We start from the raw sequence: 14618 nt of genomic DNA, 5'->3' as shown, positions 1-14618 counted from the left end.
ATGTTGTGTCTACAGTGCTCTAATAATGTTAACAAGCCATTTCTGTGTTGTAACTATGAAAATAATGTAATTATAATGACAATTTAAATAATAAATTTGAAAAATAAATAAATAATTTTATTAATATTAAATTAATATAATAATAATAATAATAATAATAATAATAATAATAATAATAATAATAATAATAATAATAAATAATAAATAATAAATAATAAATAATAATAATTCATTATATAATAATTATTTTTAAATTTATTTAATTTAAATAATAATAAATATAATAATAATAAATTCTATTTATTAACATAAAAAATATTTGTCACAGTCAGTTCTGGAAGCAAAACTCACTTTTTAACTTCCAACAAACTATTTTGGGACAATTTGATGGTCTGGCCAGATAAGAACTTTCCTCAAAGTGAATAATACAAAGAAACTACTCGTCTGTTCCTTGTGGTAGGAATGTTCGTACTGCAGTATTCGAGTACAGACACCTCCACGGTCTCCTTCATTGTACTGCGGCATCACAGGGCCCAAGATGACGTGAGGATAAATGACATCTGCTATGAATAAGACTGAAGAGGGGGCGCTATCATCTTCGTTCCCACGTTGCGTTAACCTCTTTTATGTCTCAAGTGCTCTGAACGGGGCAAAATCTATTAGTGGCCTTTTAGAAACACAATCCCCCCGAACATCGCCCTATCTAACGTTTTTGTTCAGGTAATTCGCAGGAGCACGTCCAACAATGGCCGAGCGTCCACATGAAAAGCATTGTGCCTCGTGTACAAATGGACACTTGTTTATTTCATCGCACGCGTTTCATCTATATGGAAATGAAATGATGCACCCTCAAGCCTTGTTTGCTTGTTTGTGCTGTCCGCCAAGGACAATGGAAAGGAAAAAAAATAAGAATTGCTTGTGTGCTGGCAACTTTTGTGGAAGAAGCTCTCGTGGCTAAAGAGAAGAGGAGGGCTCATACGCCGTGTCATTCATGGCCTAAATATCTGTTTTAGTGAGTATTACTGCAGTTTGTGTGCTCATGCCTACAACATGGAGAGGCATTCAGGACTGAACATCTTAAGATGCTTTCAAGTGTTTTTTAAGCTGCATTTGTTTGAGTGTACTTGATACGTTAAGGAATTGAAATGTTGGAAATAACATTACAGTAATCTCTTGTTTATAATGAAATATTAATTGGTTCCAGACCCGGCCATGACAGGTCAATTTCTGCAAAAATATATTACTTATATTCCTACTCCTTTATATTCCTACGACAAGGAACAGACGAGTAGTTTCTTTTTTATTATTCACTTTCAGGAACATTCATCTGGCCAGACCACCAATTGTCCCAACATAGTTTGGCGGAAGTTTAAAAATGGGATTTGGTTCCGGAACTGACTGTGATAAATAATTTTCGATGTTAATAAATTGAATTAATTTATTATTATTATATTTATTATTATTTAAATAATTTATTATTATTATATATTTAATGTAATTATTTAATTTAAATATTTATTTAATTTATTATTTAAATTATTTTTATTATTTATTATATTGGCCAGACCACCAATTGTCCCAACATAATTTGGCGGAAGTTTAAAAATGGGATTTGGTTCCGGAACTGACTGTGATAAATAATTTTCGATGTTATTAAATTGAATTAATTTATTATTATTTAAATATTTTTTTATTATTATTATTATATATTTAATTTAATTATTTATTTAATTTTATTATTTAAATTATTATTATAATTATATTGGCCAGACCACCAATTGTCCCAACATAGTTTGGCGGATGTTTAAAAATGTGGTTTGGTTCCAGAACTGACTGTGATAAGTAATTTTCGATGTTAATAAATTGAATTAATTTATTATTATTATATTTATTATTATTTAAGTAATGTATTATTGTTATATATTTAATTTAATTATTTAATTTAGTTATTTAATTTTATTATTTATTATTTATTTAATTTATTATTTAAATTATTATTATAATTATATTGACCAGACCACCAATTGTCCCAACATAGTTTGGCGGAAGTTTAAAAGTGTGATTTGGTTCCAGAACTGACTGTGATAAATAATTTTTGATGTTAATAAATTGAATTTATTAATTATTATTATATTTATTATTATTTACATTATTATATATTTTATTTAATTCAATAATTTATTTAATGTAATTATTTATTTAATTTAATTATTTTTATTTGCTGCTGAATATCTGATTACTTATTTGTACTCTACACTGTAATATTTCAGCATGGCTGGAAAAAAAAAATACACAATTTATTTTTCACCTATTTTTGCAAAAATTGCGATTGTTATTATAGTACTACATATTTTATAATCAAGCTGCACGGCGGTCGAGTGGTTAGCATACAGGCTACACAGACAAAATTGACAAAACACTTGTGTGTGCGGTGGTTCAGTGGAAGAGTTAGCTTACTCGAATACATACGTAGCCATGCGAAAAAATAAGGTCGCCACACAACACGCCATGTCACCTGCAAAGGTGCACGGACCTGACGGACCTTTCTGCTACATCTCCACCGTTCTCACTCACACATCCGGCCTTCACAGCAGGGTTGGGGGCGGGGGTAGGCGGACAAAGGGACCCCTTGTCTGCCGGTTCTGGCACCGGTGCCACTGGGAAGTTAAGGCGGGGAGAATTAGGAAGGGGCAGGAACAGAGTTCCCAAATACAAGGTAACAAGGGAAAACCAATCCCACCTGGAATTATGTGGACACTGGAGACACAGTGTTCACTGGACAGCAGATCAATGGCTCTCTCCAGGGAGGACGGGGAAGAAGGAGGAGGAGGAGCAGGATATTGGCCAAAGAAAGTGTGCCGCGCTGTTTCCAAATTATCCCCCCCCCCCAGGGTCCAGTTACCTGTTCAGATGTTTGAGTTTCAATGTTCACTTGTTTGTTGAGTTTTGTACCTGTGTCCTTATCGCGGCGTAGCCTTATCGTAACGTTTTCCGCATAAAATGTAGAGCGAGAAGCAAGGTGGGCGTCGACAGGATGCATTTCAACCAAATAAGGATAACATGGCAAAAAGAATAGCAAAGACCAAACCAAGAGAAGACCGAAAAACGTCACAAAATCGCCCGTTTCAGGTTGTGCAGGGGCGTCAAACGGCAACTGGCTAAGTGATATGGGGGGCATTTTTAATGACTAAAAGCCTCTATTTGCCATTCATTTATGCTAGCATGTTTTCCAAAGCATTTGGAGCACAACCCTTAGGGGGCGCCACAAGTTAAGACACAACCAATAGACGAAAAAGACGAAACCCTGCAAGAGAAGACCAAAAAACGTCACAAAATCGCCCGTTTTGGAATTTGCACGATAACCCTAAAGTGTTACGACACATTACACCGAGATCCCACCTGAAACGTTTTCCCATCGGCACACTGAAGGGGGTACTGTCATGATCCGTTTATGGAACAGTGGAGCTTCAGGTTGTGCAGGGGCGTCAAACAGCAACTGGCTAAGTAACAGGGGGGCATTTTTCATGACTGAAAGCCTCTATTTGTCATTCATGTATGCTAGCATGTTTTCCAAAGCATTTGTAGCACAACCCTTAGGGGGCGCCACAAGTTAAGACAACTTATAAAACCAATAAACGAAAAAGACGAAACCCTGCAAGAGAAGACCGAAAAACGTCACAAAAGTTTGGAATTTGCATGATAGCACCAAAATGTTACGACACATTACACCGAGATCCCACCTGAAACTTTTTCCCATCGGCACACTGGAGGGGGTACTGTCATGATCCGTTCATGAAACAGTGAAGCTTCAGGTTGTGCAGGGGCGTCAAACGGAAGCTGGCTAAGTAATATGGGGGGCATTTTTCATGACTAAAAGCCTCTATTTGTCTTTCATGTATGCTAGCATGTTTTCCAAAGCATTTGTAGCACAACCCTTAGGGGGCGCCACAAGTTAAGACACAACTTATAAAACCAATCGACGAAAAAGACGAAACCCTGCAAGAGAAGACCAAAAAACGTCACAAAATCGGCCGTTTAGAATTTGCACGATAACCCTAAAATGTTACGACACATTACACCGAGATCCCACCTGAAATGTTTTCCCATCGGCACACTGGAGGGGGTACTGTCATGATCCGTTCATGGAACAGCAAAGCTTCAGGTTGTGCAGGGGCGTCAAACGGCAACTGGCTAAGTAATGGGGGGCATTTTTCATGACTGAAAGCCTCTATTTGTCATCCATGTATGCTAGCATGTTTTCCAAAGCATTTGTAGCACAACCCTTAGGGGGCGCCACAAGTTAAGACACAACCAATAGACGAAAAAGACGAAACCCTGCAAGAGAAGACCAAAAAAACGTCACAAAATCGCCCGCTTTGGAATTTGCACAATAGCCCTAAAATGTTACGACACATTACACCGAGATCCCACCTGAAACGTTTTCCCATTGGCACACTGGAGGGGGTACTGTCATGATCCGTTCATGGAACAGTGGCACTTCATGTTGTGCAGGGGCGTCAAACGGCAGCTGGGGGGCATTTTTCATGACTAAAAGCCTCTATTTGTCATTCATGTATGCTAGCATGTTTTCCAAAGCATTTGTAGCACAACCCTTAGGGGGCGCTAACAAGTTAAGACACAACTTATAAAACCAATACACGAAAAAGACGAAACCCTTCAAGAGAAGACCAAAAAACGTCACAAAATCGCCCGTTTTGGAATTTGCACGATAGCCCTAAAATGTTACGACACATTACACCGAGATCCCACCTGAAACGTTTTCCCATCGGCACAGGGGAGGGGGTACTATCATGATCCGTTCATGAAACAGTGGAGCTTCAGGTTGTGCAGGGGCGTCAAACGGCAACTGGCTTAGTAATATGGGGGGCATTCCTCTGAAAGCCTCTATTTGTCTTTCATGTATGCTAGCATGTTTTCCAAAGCATTTGTAGCACAACCCTTAGGGGGCGCCACAAGTTAAGACCCACCATGGAGTGTAGACACTTCTAAAACCAATAGGTATCTTTAACAGGCACGCTTTGGAAAGAAACCTTGTTATCACCGCTGGCGCCTTCCCAACCCACAGCACCGCGTTGCGAACAAATGTCACCGTCCGACATCTATGAAAGAGCGTCACATATTGATCCGCTCCCTTTGTGAAGGCCCGGTGAGCTCGTGCTAATTAGCGTCGTCCATTAGTGACTTTGCTGAGCAAAACCTGCCCATTAAGAGTCAACGCTTGTGTTCTTTTTTTCTGCCAACATTCATTTCTTCTTCTGTAAAGAGCACAACACGGGAATGGTGGAAAATATGTGCTAAAACGTGCGGGAAGGTATAAAGTGGGTGTTTAAATGTGTTAATAAAAGGCATCTAGATTTAATTAACACCGCGGATAGCCGGCGGCTTTGTTCCCGCCCCGGCAAAATGATCATCTTTTGCAAAGCTATCATTTTGACTCGCCTGTTAAAAACGTGCTTTGCAGACATGTTGTTCTTTCTCAAAAGCTGCAAATGCATAACTTCTCTTTGTGGGCTTGGGTGCCAATTTGGAGTCCGGTGTTTGAATTCTGGTCTTTATGCTTCCTGTTGGACACAATGGGTGAAGAGGACTGGCGGTGCCATTAGTACAAAGATTACACTTGGCTGATGCTAGCGTCACACTTGTAAAGCCATGCATCCATTCATCCATCCATCCATACATCCATCCATTCATGCATCCATCCATGCATCCATCCAACCATCCATCCATACATACATACATACATACATCCATTCATGCATCCATCCAGCCGTCCATCCATGCATCCATCCATTCATGCATTCATCCATCCCTCCATCCATCCATCCATCCATGCATCCATCCATCCATGCATCCATCCATCCATACATACATCCATCCATGCATCCATCCATGCATCCATCCATCCATCCATCCATCCATTCATGCGTCCATCCATCCATGCATCCATCCATCCATCCATCCATTCATGCATCCATCCATCCATACATCCATCCAGCCATCCGTCCATCCATCCATTCATGCATTCATCCATCCCTGCATCCATCCATCCATCCATCCATCCATTCATGCATCCATCCATCCATGCATCCATCCATCCATCCATGCATCCATCCATCCAGCCAGCCAGCCATCCATCCATCCATCATCCATCCATCCATTCATGCATTCATCCATCCCTGCATCCATCCATCCATTCATGCATCCATCCATCCATACATCCATCCATTCATGTATCCATCCAGCCATCCATTCATGCATCCATCCATCCATGCATCCATTCATTCATGTATCCATCCAGCCATCCATCCATCCATTCAGGCATTCATCCATCCCTGCATCCATCCATGCATCTATCCATTCATGCATCCATCCATCCATGCATCCATCCATGCATCCATCCATCCACCCATCCATCCTATTATGCTCATTTTTCAGCCCTTTTGTATTGACTTGTGGACTCCTATAGAGCAGCTACACACAATAACCTGCACGGAAAGCTTTCTAGATCTTCCAGAATCTGTACCTATTCCAGCTGTATGTGATTGGTCACACTCCCAAGTGCTCCTAAGGACTTCCGGACTACCTCACTACCCCACTTTCTAATTTTGTCCGTATAGGAGTTGATAATAAATGAATGAACCCTTTGGAGAGTGGTTGGGAACCACTGGTAGCTCATGAGCGACTGTTTGGAAACCCCAGACTAATGTAGATGTCCTACAACATCGCTAGTAGAAATGTGGTCATTACACATTTTTTTGCAGGACTACCCGTGTTTTATTTTATTTTGTATTTTTATTTTATATATTTCCGTGTTTATGCTAATAGCACTGACCTATTTTTGACTAATCTTAATCTATTTACACCTGACCCCAGATCTCATTCTCAGCACGCGTACTGTATATTAACTACTATTTATTTACCAAGACAACACTATAGGCGTCAGTCGAGGCTCTTCCGCTCTTCCATCACGCACACCGCGTTGACCTCGCCGACACATCAGCCCGGCTAAGAGGGGAAACGAGACCGAGAAACTGGGAGCGCCAAAATAAAGTGCTCGCCCCTGAGCCATTATGATTAACCATCAGCGCTTTTTTTTGTGTAATCATCAACGCGGACAGACAGCAGCGCAGAGAGAAATCAATCACATTATATTCCCGTGGACGTGCTTTATTGACCTCTGTTGGTGTTCGCACATTTCATACTTGATTTGTATCTACCGCCGGCCGTTTAGAACAATGCGGGCAATTTGGCCAACGATGGGAAAAACAGGGCAGCATTTTTCAAGCCCGGAGCTCATGCTTATGGATTGAGTGCTGTTTAGGAAAAACAAAAGAGCAAACCTATCTAGACGCACTTCCTGCATATATTTCATGAAGTAGCCCCCGAGCGCTGCGCCGAGCGGTGTCCTCATTCAGGACCATCGCATCATATTTGAGATTGGGACTGATGGGGGCAGTCGGCACCCCCTAAAAAAACCCTCTGCAGTTAGTTATTTTTCACTTTGTTCATACACTTCAAGGTCTTTTCTCAAAAGGAAAAATAATAATAATAATCACTTCAATGTGTCAGAACCTTTATATATTGTACAGTAAAGGCATTTTTACAGGCAAGAGTACAAATAAATTAATTGTGGTTTATTTAAATCAGAGGTGGGCAAACTACGGAGCGAGGGCGACATCCGGCCCGCCAAGTGTTGAAATACGGCCCGCATGTTCTTTCCAAAGTATTACGTCAAAACTTAACATACAACCTGGCATCCATCATGGCTTAAGCCAACTTTTTGATGATTTCGGTAGCTTTTTTATTCATTCATTTTCTATCACTTATCCTCACGAGGGTCGCGGCAGGTGCTGGAGCCTATCCCAGCTGAGTCGCCAATTAACCTAGCATGTTTTTGGAATGTGGGCCGGAGTACCCGGAGAAAACCAAAGCATGCACGGGGAGAACATGCAAACTCCACATGAGTTTAGGATTGAACTCGGGTCTCCTAGCTGTGAGGTCTGCATGCTAACCACTCGACCGCCGTGCAACTCGTACTTTTTGTTTTTATTAATTTGTTTATTTGATGTGGTCTGCTGTTTACAAAGGGAAAATATATAAATACATAATATATAGTCTGGCCCCCCCCGTCAATTTTGTTAAATCAATGCAGCCCCCCCGAGTCAAAAAGTTTGCCCACCCCTGATTTAAATGCTTCAATTACGCCTCTAGTTAATCATCCTCCAAGTTTTATATAGTACCTCATGGTTGACAAAACCAAATATTATTTATTATTATTAGACAGACCCTGCACCCTGTTTTTATTTTTTTTATTACTATTATTATTATTAATAATTATTAGTAGTACTAATTATTATTATTATTTCCTATTATTAATTATTATTATTATTATTATTATTGCATATTATTATTAGTCATATTATTAGTTATTAGTATTATTTTTAGTTATTATTAATATTATTTCTTATTATTATTATTTCATGTTATTAGTTATTATTATTATTTCCTGTTATTAATTATTATTATTTCATATTATTAATTATTATTATTATTTCATATTATTAATTATTATTATTATTTTCTGTTATTAATTATTATCATTATTTCCTATTATTAATTATTATTATTATTATTATTATTATTATTATTATTATTATTATTATTATTATTATTATTATTATTATTATTATTATTATTATTTAGCCTCTACCTCGGTCCATCCACTACAATTTTTGCTCCTTACCGCTACTACAACATTGGTTCTATTGCGATGAAGTTGTCCAATACGCCTGTTCATAAGTCATCACGTGGTTCAAAGAGAGCTACCGTTTCCTTTCCACTTTCTCATGCACTCCAAATGATGATTAAAGGCCAGACAGATCACCCGTCAATCATAACTTCAAACCCAAACTTTCTCCCGGATTCAATTATTAGCACAACACAATGCTCTTCAAGCATTATTGTGTATTTTTTTTTTTCAAAGTGCACCTAATAAATCGACGTGAAATGTCTTTTATGACGGGCAGGCAGCAGTAAATAAGACACGGGCGTCTCATTATGCGAGCACCGCGCGATGGTCGCTTCATTCATGCAGATGTATTGTACGCAAAGGTTAAGAGTAGTTATGACAAAAGTAATGCATTATTAAAATACCTTTTGGAGCGAAGCACCTTCTGATATATTTTTCTTGGTGATGAAAGCAGGATTGGGTGGAATCATTTCTCCCTTTTTTTTTCCCCCCCCTCTCTTCCACTCCACGCTATCTTCTTCAAGCTTTTATTCACCCTCTTCCCTCTTCAACTATTTATGCGGGGAGAGTGAAGAGCTGAGCGCTCGCGAGCAGGCGGTAAACATTTTGTTATAGTCAGAAGCATCTCTTATTACTGGTTTTTCATTAGAAAAAGAATCCTTTTGGAAGCATTCAAAGCATTTCGGGGCGGCTGAAGACGCTTCACAATTTTCTCCCTCTCGCCCTCTTTTTCTGCGTCTCACTATACCTGAATCCTTTCTCTTTTTTGATGCTGTTAAGGGAGTAATTGAGTGCAGAAAATGGCTTGGCTTATTTAGACTGAGTCTGATCCTGAAATGATTAAAGCTAAAGGGCTTTGAGGTATTCAAGGAGAGAGAGAATGACAGAAGGGAACATGGTTAATGCTTCTTTTTTTTTGCCCCCCCTCTCTATTTTGTAAGGAGACGGGAGGGGTGGGTATAGCCAGACAGGTTGGTGTCGGCAGGGGCTGGCGAAGAATAGCCTTTTCCTCGCGGTCCTATTAAAAGCATCGGGATTGTCAGAGACGGTAAAAAGACAGGAAATCACTGCAAGAAATGAAGCTTCTTTTGCCAATTACCGAATGCCGAGTGCACACCTTGGAGACTCTTTGTCCTCTCGAGGACCGGTCCCTTTCTCTCGCTCTTCTTTTTCGCCTTTCCCGCCTTTCTCTCCAACGCCCCGTCTGGCTTGGAGCTTTCCAGTCAGATGCATTAACGCAGAGGGCCCCGTAGAAGAGGCAGCGTTGTCCTTTTCTTTCTTTTTTTTTTTTTTTTTTCTTTTTTTTCCACTTCTTGGTCGTCTTTTCAGGCGAGCGGGGTTGGGAGGCAAGAGCCGACCTCTCAGCCTCTCCACTCAAACATTTATCTCTGGCTTTTGATTAGGATTAGCAAAGGGAGACTCAGACGGACCCACCGACCAAGACCTTGCGTCTGAAGTACCTGTACGCAGTAAAAGTGTAACGGTACGCCATAATCGTACGGTTCGTACTGTACGTTTCGGTCGCTTAGATTTTGCCTAAACCGTAAAAAAACTAATAAAAACCTTTGATTAATCACTGAATCGGATTTTTAAAAACACATTTTTTATTAAAATTTTAATTCAAAGTGCCCAAACACCAGTTTGCCGCTTGAATATTCAGTTAAAATAATGTTAATAAGTACGGTACGTGTCGGTCGCTTAGATTTTGTCTAAACCGTAAAACCTAATCAAAACCTAATCATGATTAATCACTGAATCGGATTTTTAAAAACACATTTTTTATTAAAATTTTAATTCAAAGTGCCCAAACACCAGTTTTGCCGCTTGAATATTCAGTTAAAATAATGTTAATAAGTACGGTACGTGTCGGTCGCTTAGATTTTGTCTAAACCATAAAACCTAATCAAAACCTAATCATCATTAATCACTGAATCGGATTTTAAAAAACACATTTTTTATTTAAATTTTAATTTAAAGTGCCCAAACGGCAGTTTGCCGCTTGAATATTCAGTTAAAATAATGTTAATAAGTACGGTACGTGTCGGTCGCTTAGCTTTTGTCTAAATCGTAAAACCTAATCAAAACCTTTGATTAATCACTGAATCGGATTTTTAAAAACACATTTTTTTATTTAAATTTTAATTTAAAGTGCCCAAACACCAGTTTGCCGCTTCAATATTCAGTTAAAATAATGTTAATAAGTACGGTACGTGTCGGTCGCTTAGCTTTTGTCTAAATCGTAAAACCTAATCAAAACATTTGATTAATCACTGAATCGGATTAAAAAAAAATTATTAAAATTTTAATTTAAAGTGCCCAAACGGCAGTTTGCCGCTTGAATATTCAGTTAAAATAACATTAATAAGTACGGTACGTTTCGGTCGCTTAGATTTTGTCTAAACCGTAAAACCTAATCAAAACCTAATCATGATTAATCACTGAATCGGATTTTTAAAAACACATTTTTTATTTAAATTTTAATTTAAAGTGCCCAAACACCAGTTTTGCCGCTTGAATATTCAGTTAAAATAATGTTAATAAGTACGGTACGTGTCGGTTGCTTAGAGTTTGTCTAAAACGTAAAAAACCTAATCAAAACCTTTGATTAATCACTGAATCAGATTTTTAAAAGCACATTTTTTATTTAAATTTTAATTTAAAGTGCCCAAACACCAGTTTGCCGCTTCAATATTCAGTTAAAATAATGTTAAGTCTTCAAAAAAATAATAATAATACAATAAATATACACAAAAATACAATCATGACCCTTTTTGTCGATTAATCTGAAGCTCAATGAATGGAACAATCGATTAAGCTGTAAGATGGACCAAACGGATATTTTATGAAGTTAGTGCTTAGGGAAATATGTCAAGGAAAAGGCAAAAATTAAAAAAATATTCACATTTGAGAGGCTGAAATTACAATATGTTATATATTTACATTTTTTTTAAAGTGATTAATCGATGACCAAATTAGTTGCCGATTAATTGGGTGATCAATTAACCATGGCATAGGCTCCAGTTTACTCCCGTGACCCTGTGAGGATGAACGGCATAGAAAATGGATGAATTAATAAAATTAGTATCGATTAATCGATTAATCATTCCACATTTCTATGCATTTAGAAGTGTTTTATGCATGTACAACTATAAAAATGAGTTTTATGTTAACATTTTTGAGAGTCAACCTGGAGCGATGTTGTCTAGCTAGCTAATCGGATGCTAACAAGTAACGATAAGAAGTATTCTAACCGTAGAATACCGTTTCGCCCCTACGACGCAATCCCTCTTAACGCGGCCTGCATTGTTCTAGACAACATGACCTCTTTTGTATTATCAATAATGGAGTGCGGGGTCTGTCAGGTCATTGACTTTGGATGGATGGTCCCCATCACGCCCTCCCACCCAAAGCCCCGACTCCCGGGACCCGTAAACACCTCCCAAACGGGCTCTTTATCCCTGCTATTGACTCAAACCCTTAATTACTTCCCAGTTAAAACAGAGAACTGATGTACTCGGCGTGCGTATGCATGCAGCAACACGCTCCGTTTAGCAAGGCATGATAGCCGCCGGTAAGGTTGCCGTTAAAGAAGATATAGCTGCCAAATTACACGTTCAGCCAGCATATATTTTTTTTGGGGGGGGGGGGGGCTTCAATATCCATTCTAGTGTCGGCGACTGTCCATCAGCGCCGCCTGCTTGTTTCAGGTTTGCTCTTATCAAGACGCATGAGGATATTATTATGTAAGATTACTCATTTTGGAAGGGTTTAACCCCCTCGCATTACAACCTCCCCACCAATCCTTCACGCCCTCCCAGCCTCATCCGTCATCGCCACCAGCGGGCGGCTGCGGCGGACACTTTTTAAATGACCTCGTGTTTTTTGCCACAAGCGCTATTGTGACGCTAAGAAGATTTTCATCTATTTGCCTTTCACATTTCATATTCCAGTCTGAGTATTTTTAATGCTTTGGGATTTTTTGGCTTAATGTCAAACATGTGTGTGTGTGTGTGTGTGTGTGTGTGTGTGTGTGTGTGTGGCCGCGGGCCATTTGCAAGGTTAATGTTGTAGAAAACAACATCCATCTCCTATCCCGTAAAGCCCTTCATTAGTCCCGCAATAGCGCCTCCTCTTACGATGTTGTCAAGTGTACCGTGCATCATATTATCGGCGAGTGACGCAATCAATAAAATTTCAAAGTCCGCGTTGTTGTTTGGCACCGTGCATTTTTTTTTTACGCACGCACTGAATGGCTGTGTCCCATTCATCTCTGCAGCATTGTGATAAATACCACAGACGGAATTAATAATGATAATACAGTAAACCTCGGATATATCGGACTCGGATATATCGGAAATTCGCTCACAACGGACAGATAAAAAAGAACCGATTTTTCTGTAATGCATTTCCAATAAAAATTCATTGCATATATCGGATTTTTTATAACGGATTTCGCCTATTTCGGACAAAATCTCCAGTCCCATTCCAATGCATTTCCATTAAATTTCCCTCGCATATATCGGATGGCCGCATCGTGGCGCTCCGATTCGCCCAATCGTGACAGGCCGCTATACGACGTCATTTGCAGCGTTTGCAGCGTTGCCTGCGTGTCCAGGTACATTGGAAACATAGTCAAGGAAGTGCCTTTTTATAACGGATAAAATCTGATTTACGCATATACCGGATATAAATCCGATATATGCGTAAAACTGACATTTTCCGGTATACGCATATAACGGATTTCGCTTATATCGGACAAAACCAGTGGGAACAATTGAATCCGATATATCCGAGGTTTACTGTACTGTATTAATATCCGACTGAGTTCAATGTGACTACATATTTACTAATAACGTTACTAATATTAACTCATTCAATCCATTTTCTTTTTTGGGATCGGATGTTTTTGAAGATTTTGACTGAATTTTTAAAGCACGCAGAATATTGTGTTCTTGGACTACGTATATAGACATGATTTAAACCAAAAGAATGATTAGACGCTCATTTTTCAAGGTTTCCCGTTCTTTAGTAATCAGCAGTAAAACATAAGGAAACCTCAGCAAAATATGAATTATTTTGCGAAAATGTTTTGCAAAATTGAAAATGTCTTTGTTTACCAAAGAAAAACACATTTTCATGTATTTCACAAACATTTTTTTCCGTTTCAAAAACAATTAATCAGATGATTTTCAAAGAAGGATGTAGGTCTACTATCAACAACTGTCAGTCCTCTGCATCAATCTCCTGGTATGGCTGCTAATCCAAGTTCATCATTTTATAAGGCTAATAGATTATTAGAAAAGACATCTAAAAAATCTAAAAACTAAAACTAAAATCTCTTACCATGCTGTTAACTACTCCCTTCAGAGAGCAGCGCAAACTGGGTCTAACAAGGACACATAAACGCCTCACAGGTCGTCACCTGGCAGCTGCACTAAATAGTAGCCGTCAAACACCAGTGTCAGTATCAACAGTGAAGCGGCGACTTCAGGATGCTGGACTTCATAGCAGGACTGCCAAAAAAAAGAAAAAAATTTCCAAGTGATCCCAAACTTTTGAGCGGTAATGTACGTATATTTCAAGAAATTTCAAGAAAATTTTTGTATATATTTTTTTTATATTTCAACTTTCTTTGTAAATAATCGTCATCAATTTTCCTTTTGGATATTATGACTTCATTCCTACAATATTATAACTTCCACAAATTGCAACTTTATCTTGTGTTTGTTTCTTAAAATATTATGATATTAATAAACAACTTTAATATTTATATTAAAATATTTTTTATATATTTAATATATCTTTAATATTTCAACTCTATGTCACTAATTTATTCTCGTAAAATGAG

Source organism: Doryrhamphus excisus, chromosome 20, assembly GCF_030265055.1.
Source record: "Doryrhamphus excisus isolate RoL2022-K1 chromosome 20, RoL_Dexc_1.0, whole genome shotgun sequence".
Taxonomy (NCBI): domain Eukaryota; kingdom Metazoa; phylum Chordata; class Actinopteri; order Syngnathiformes; family Syngnathidae; genus Doryrhamphus; species Doryrhamphus excisus.
Note: the sequence above shows the minus strand (reverse complement) of the source record.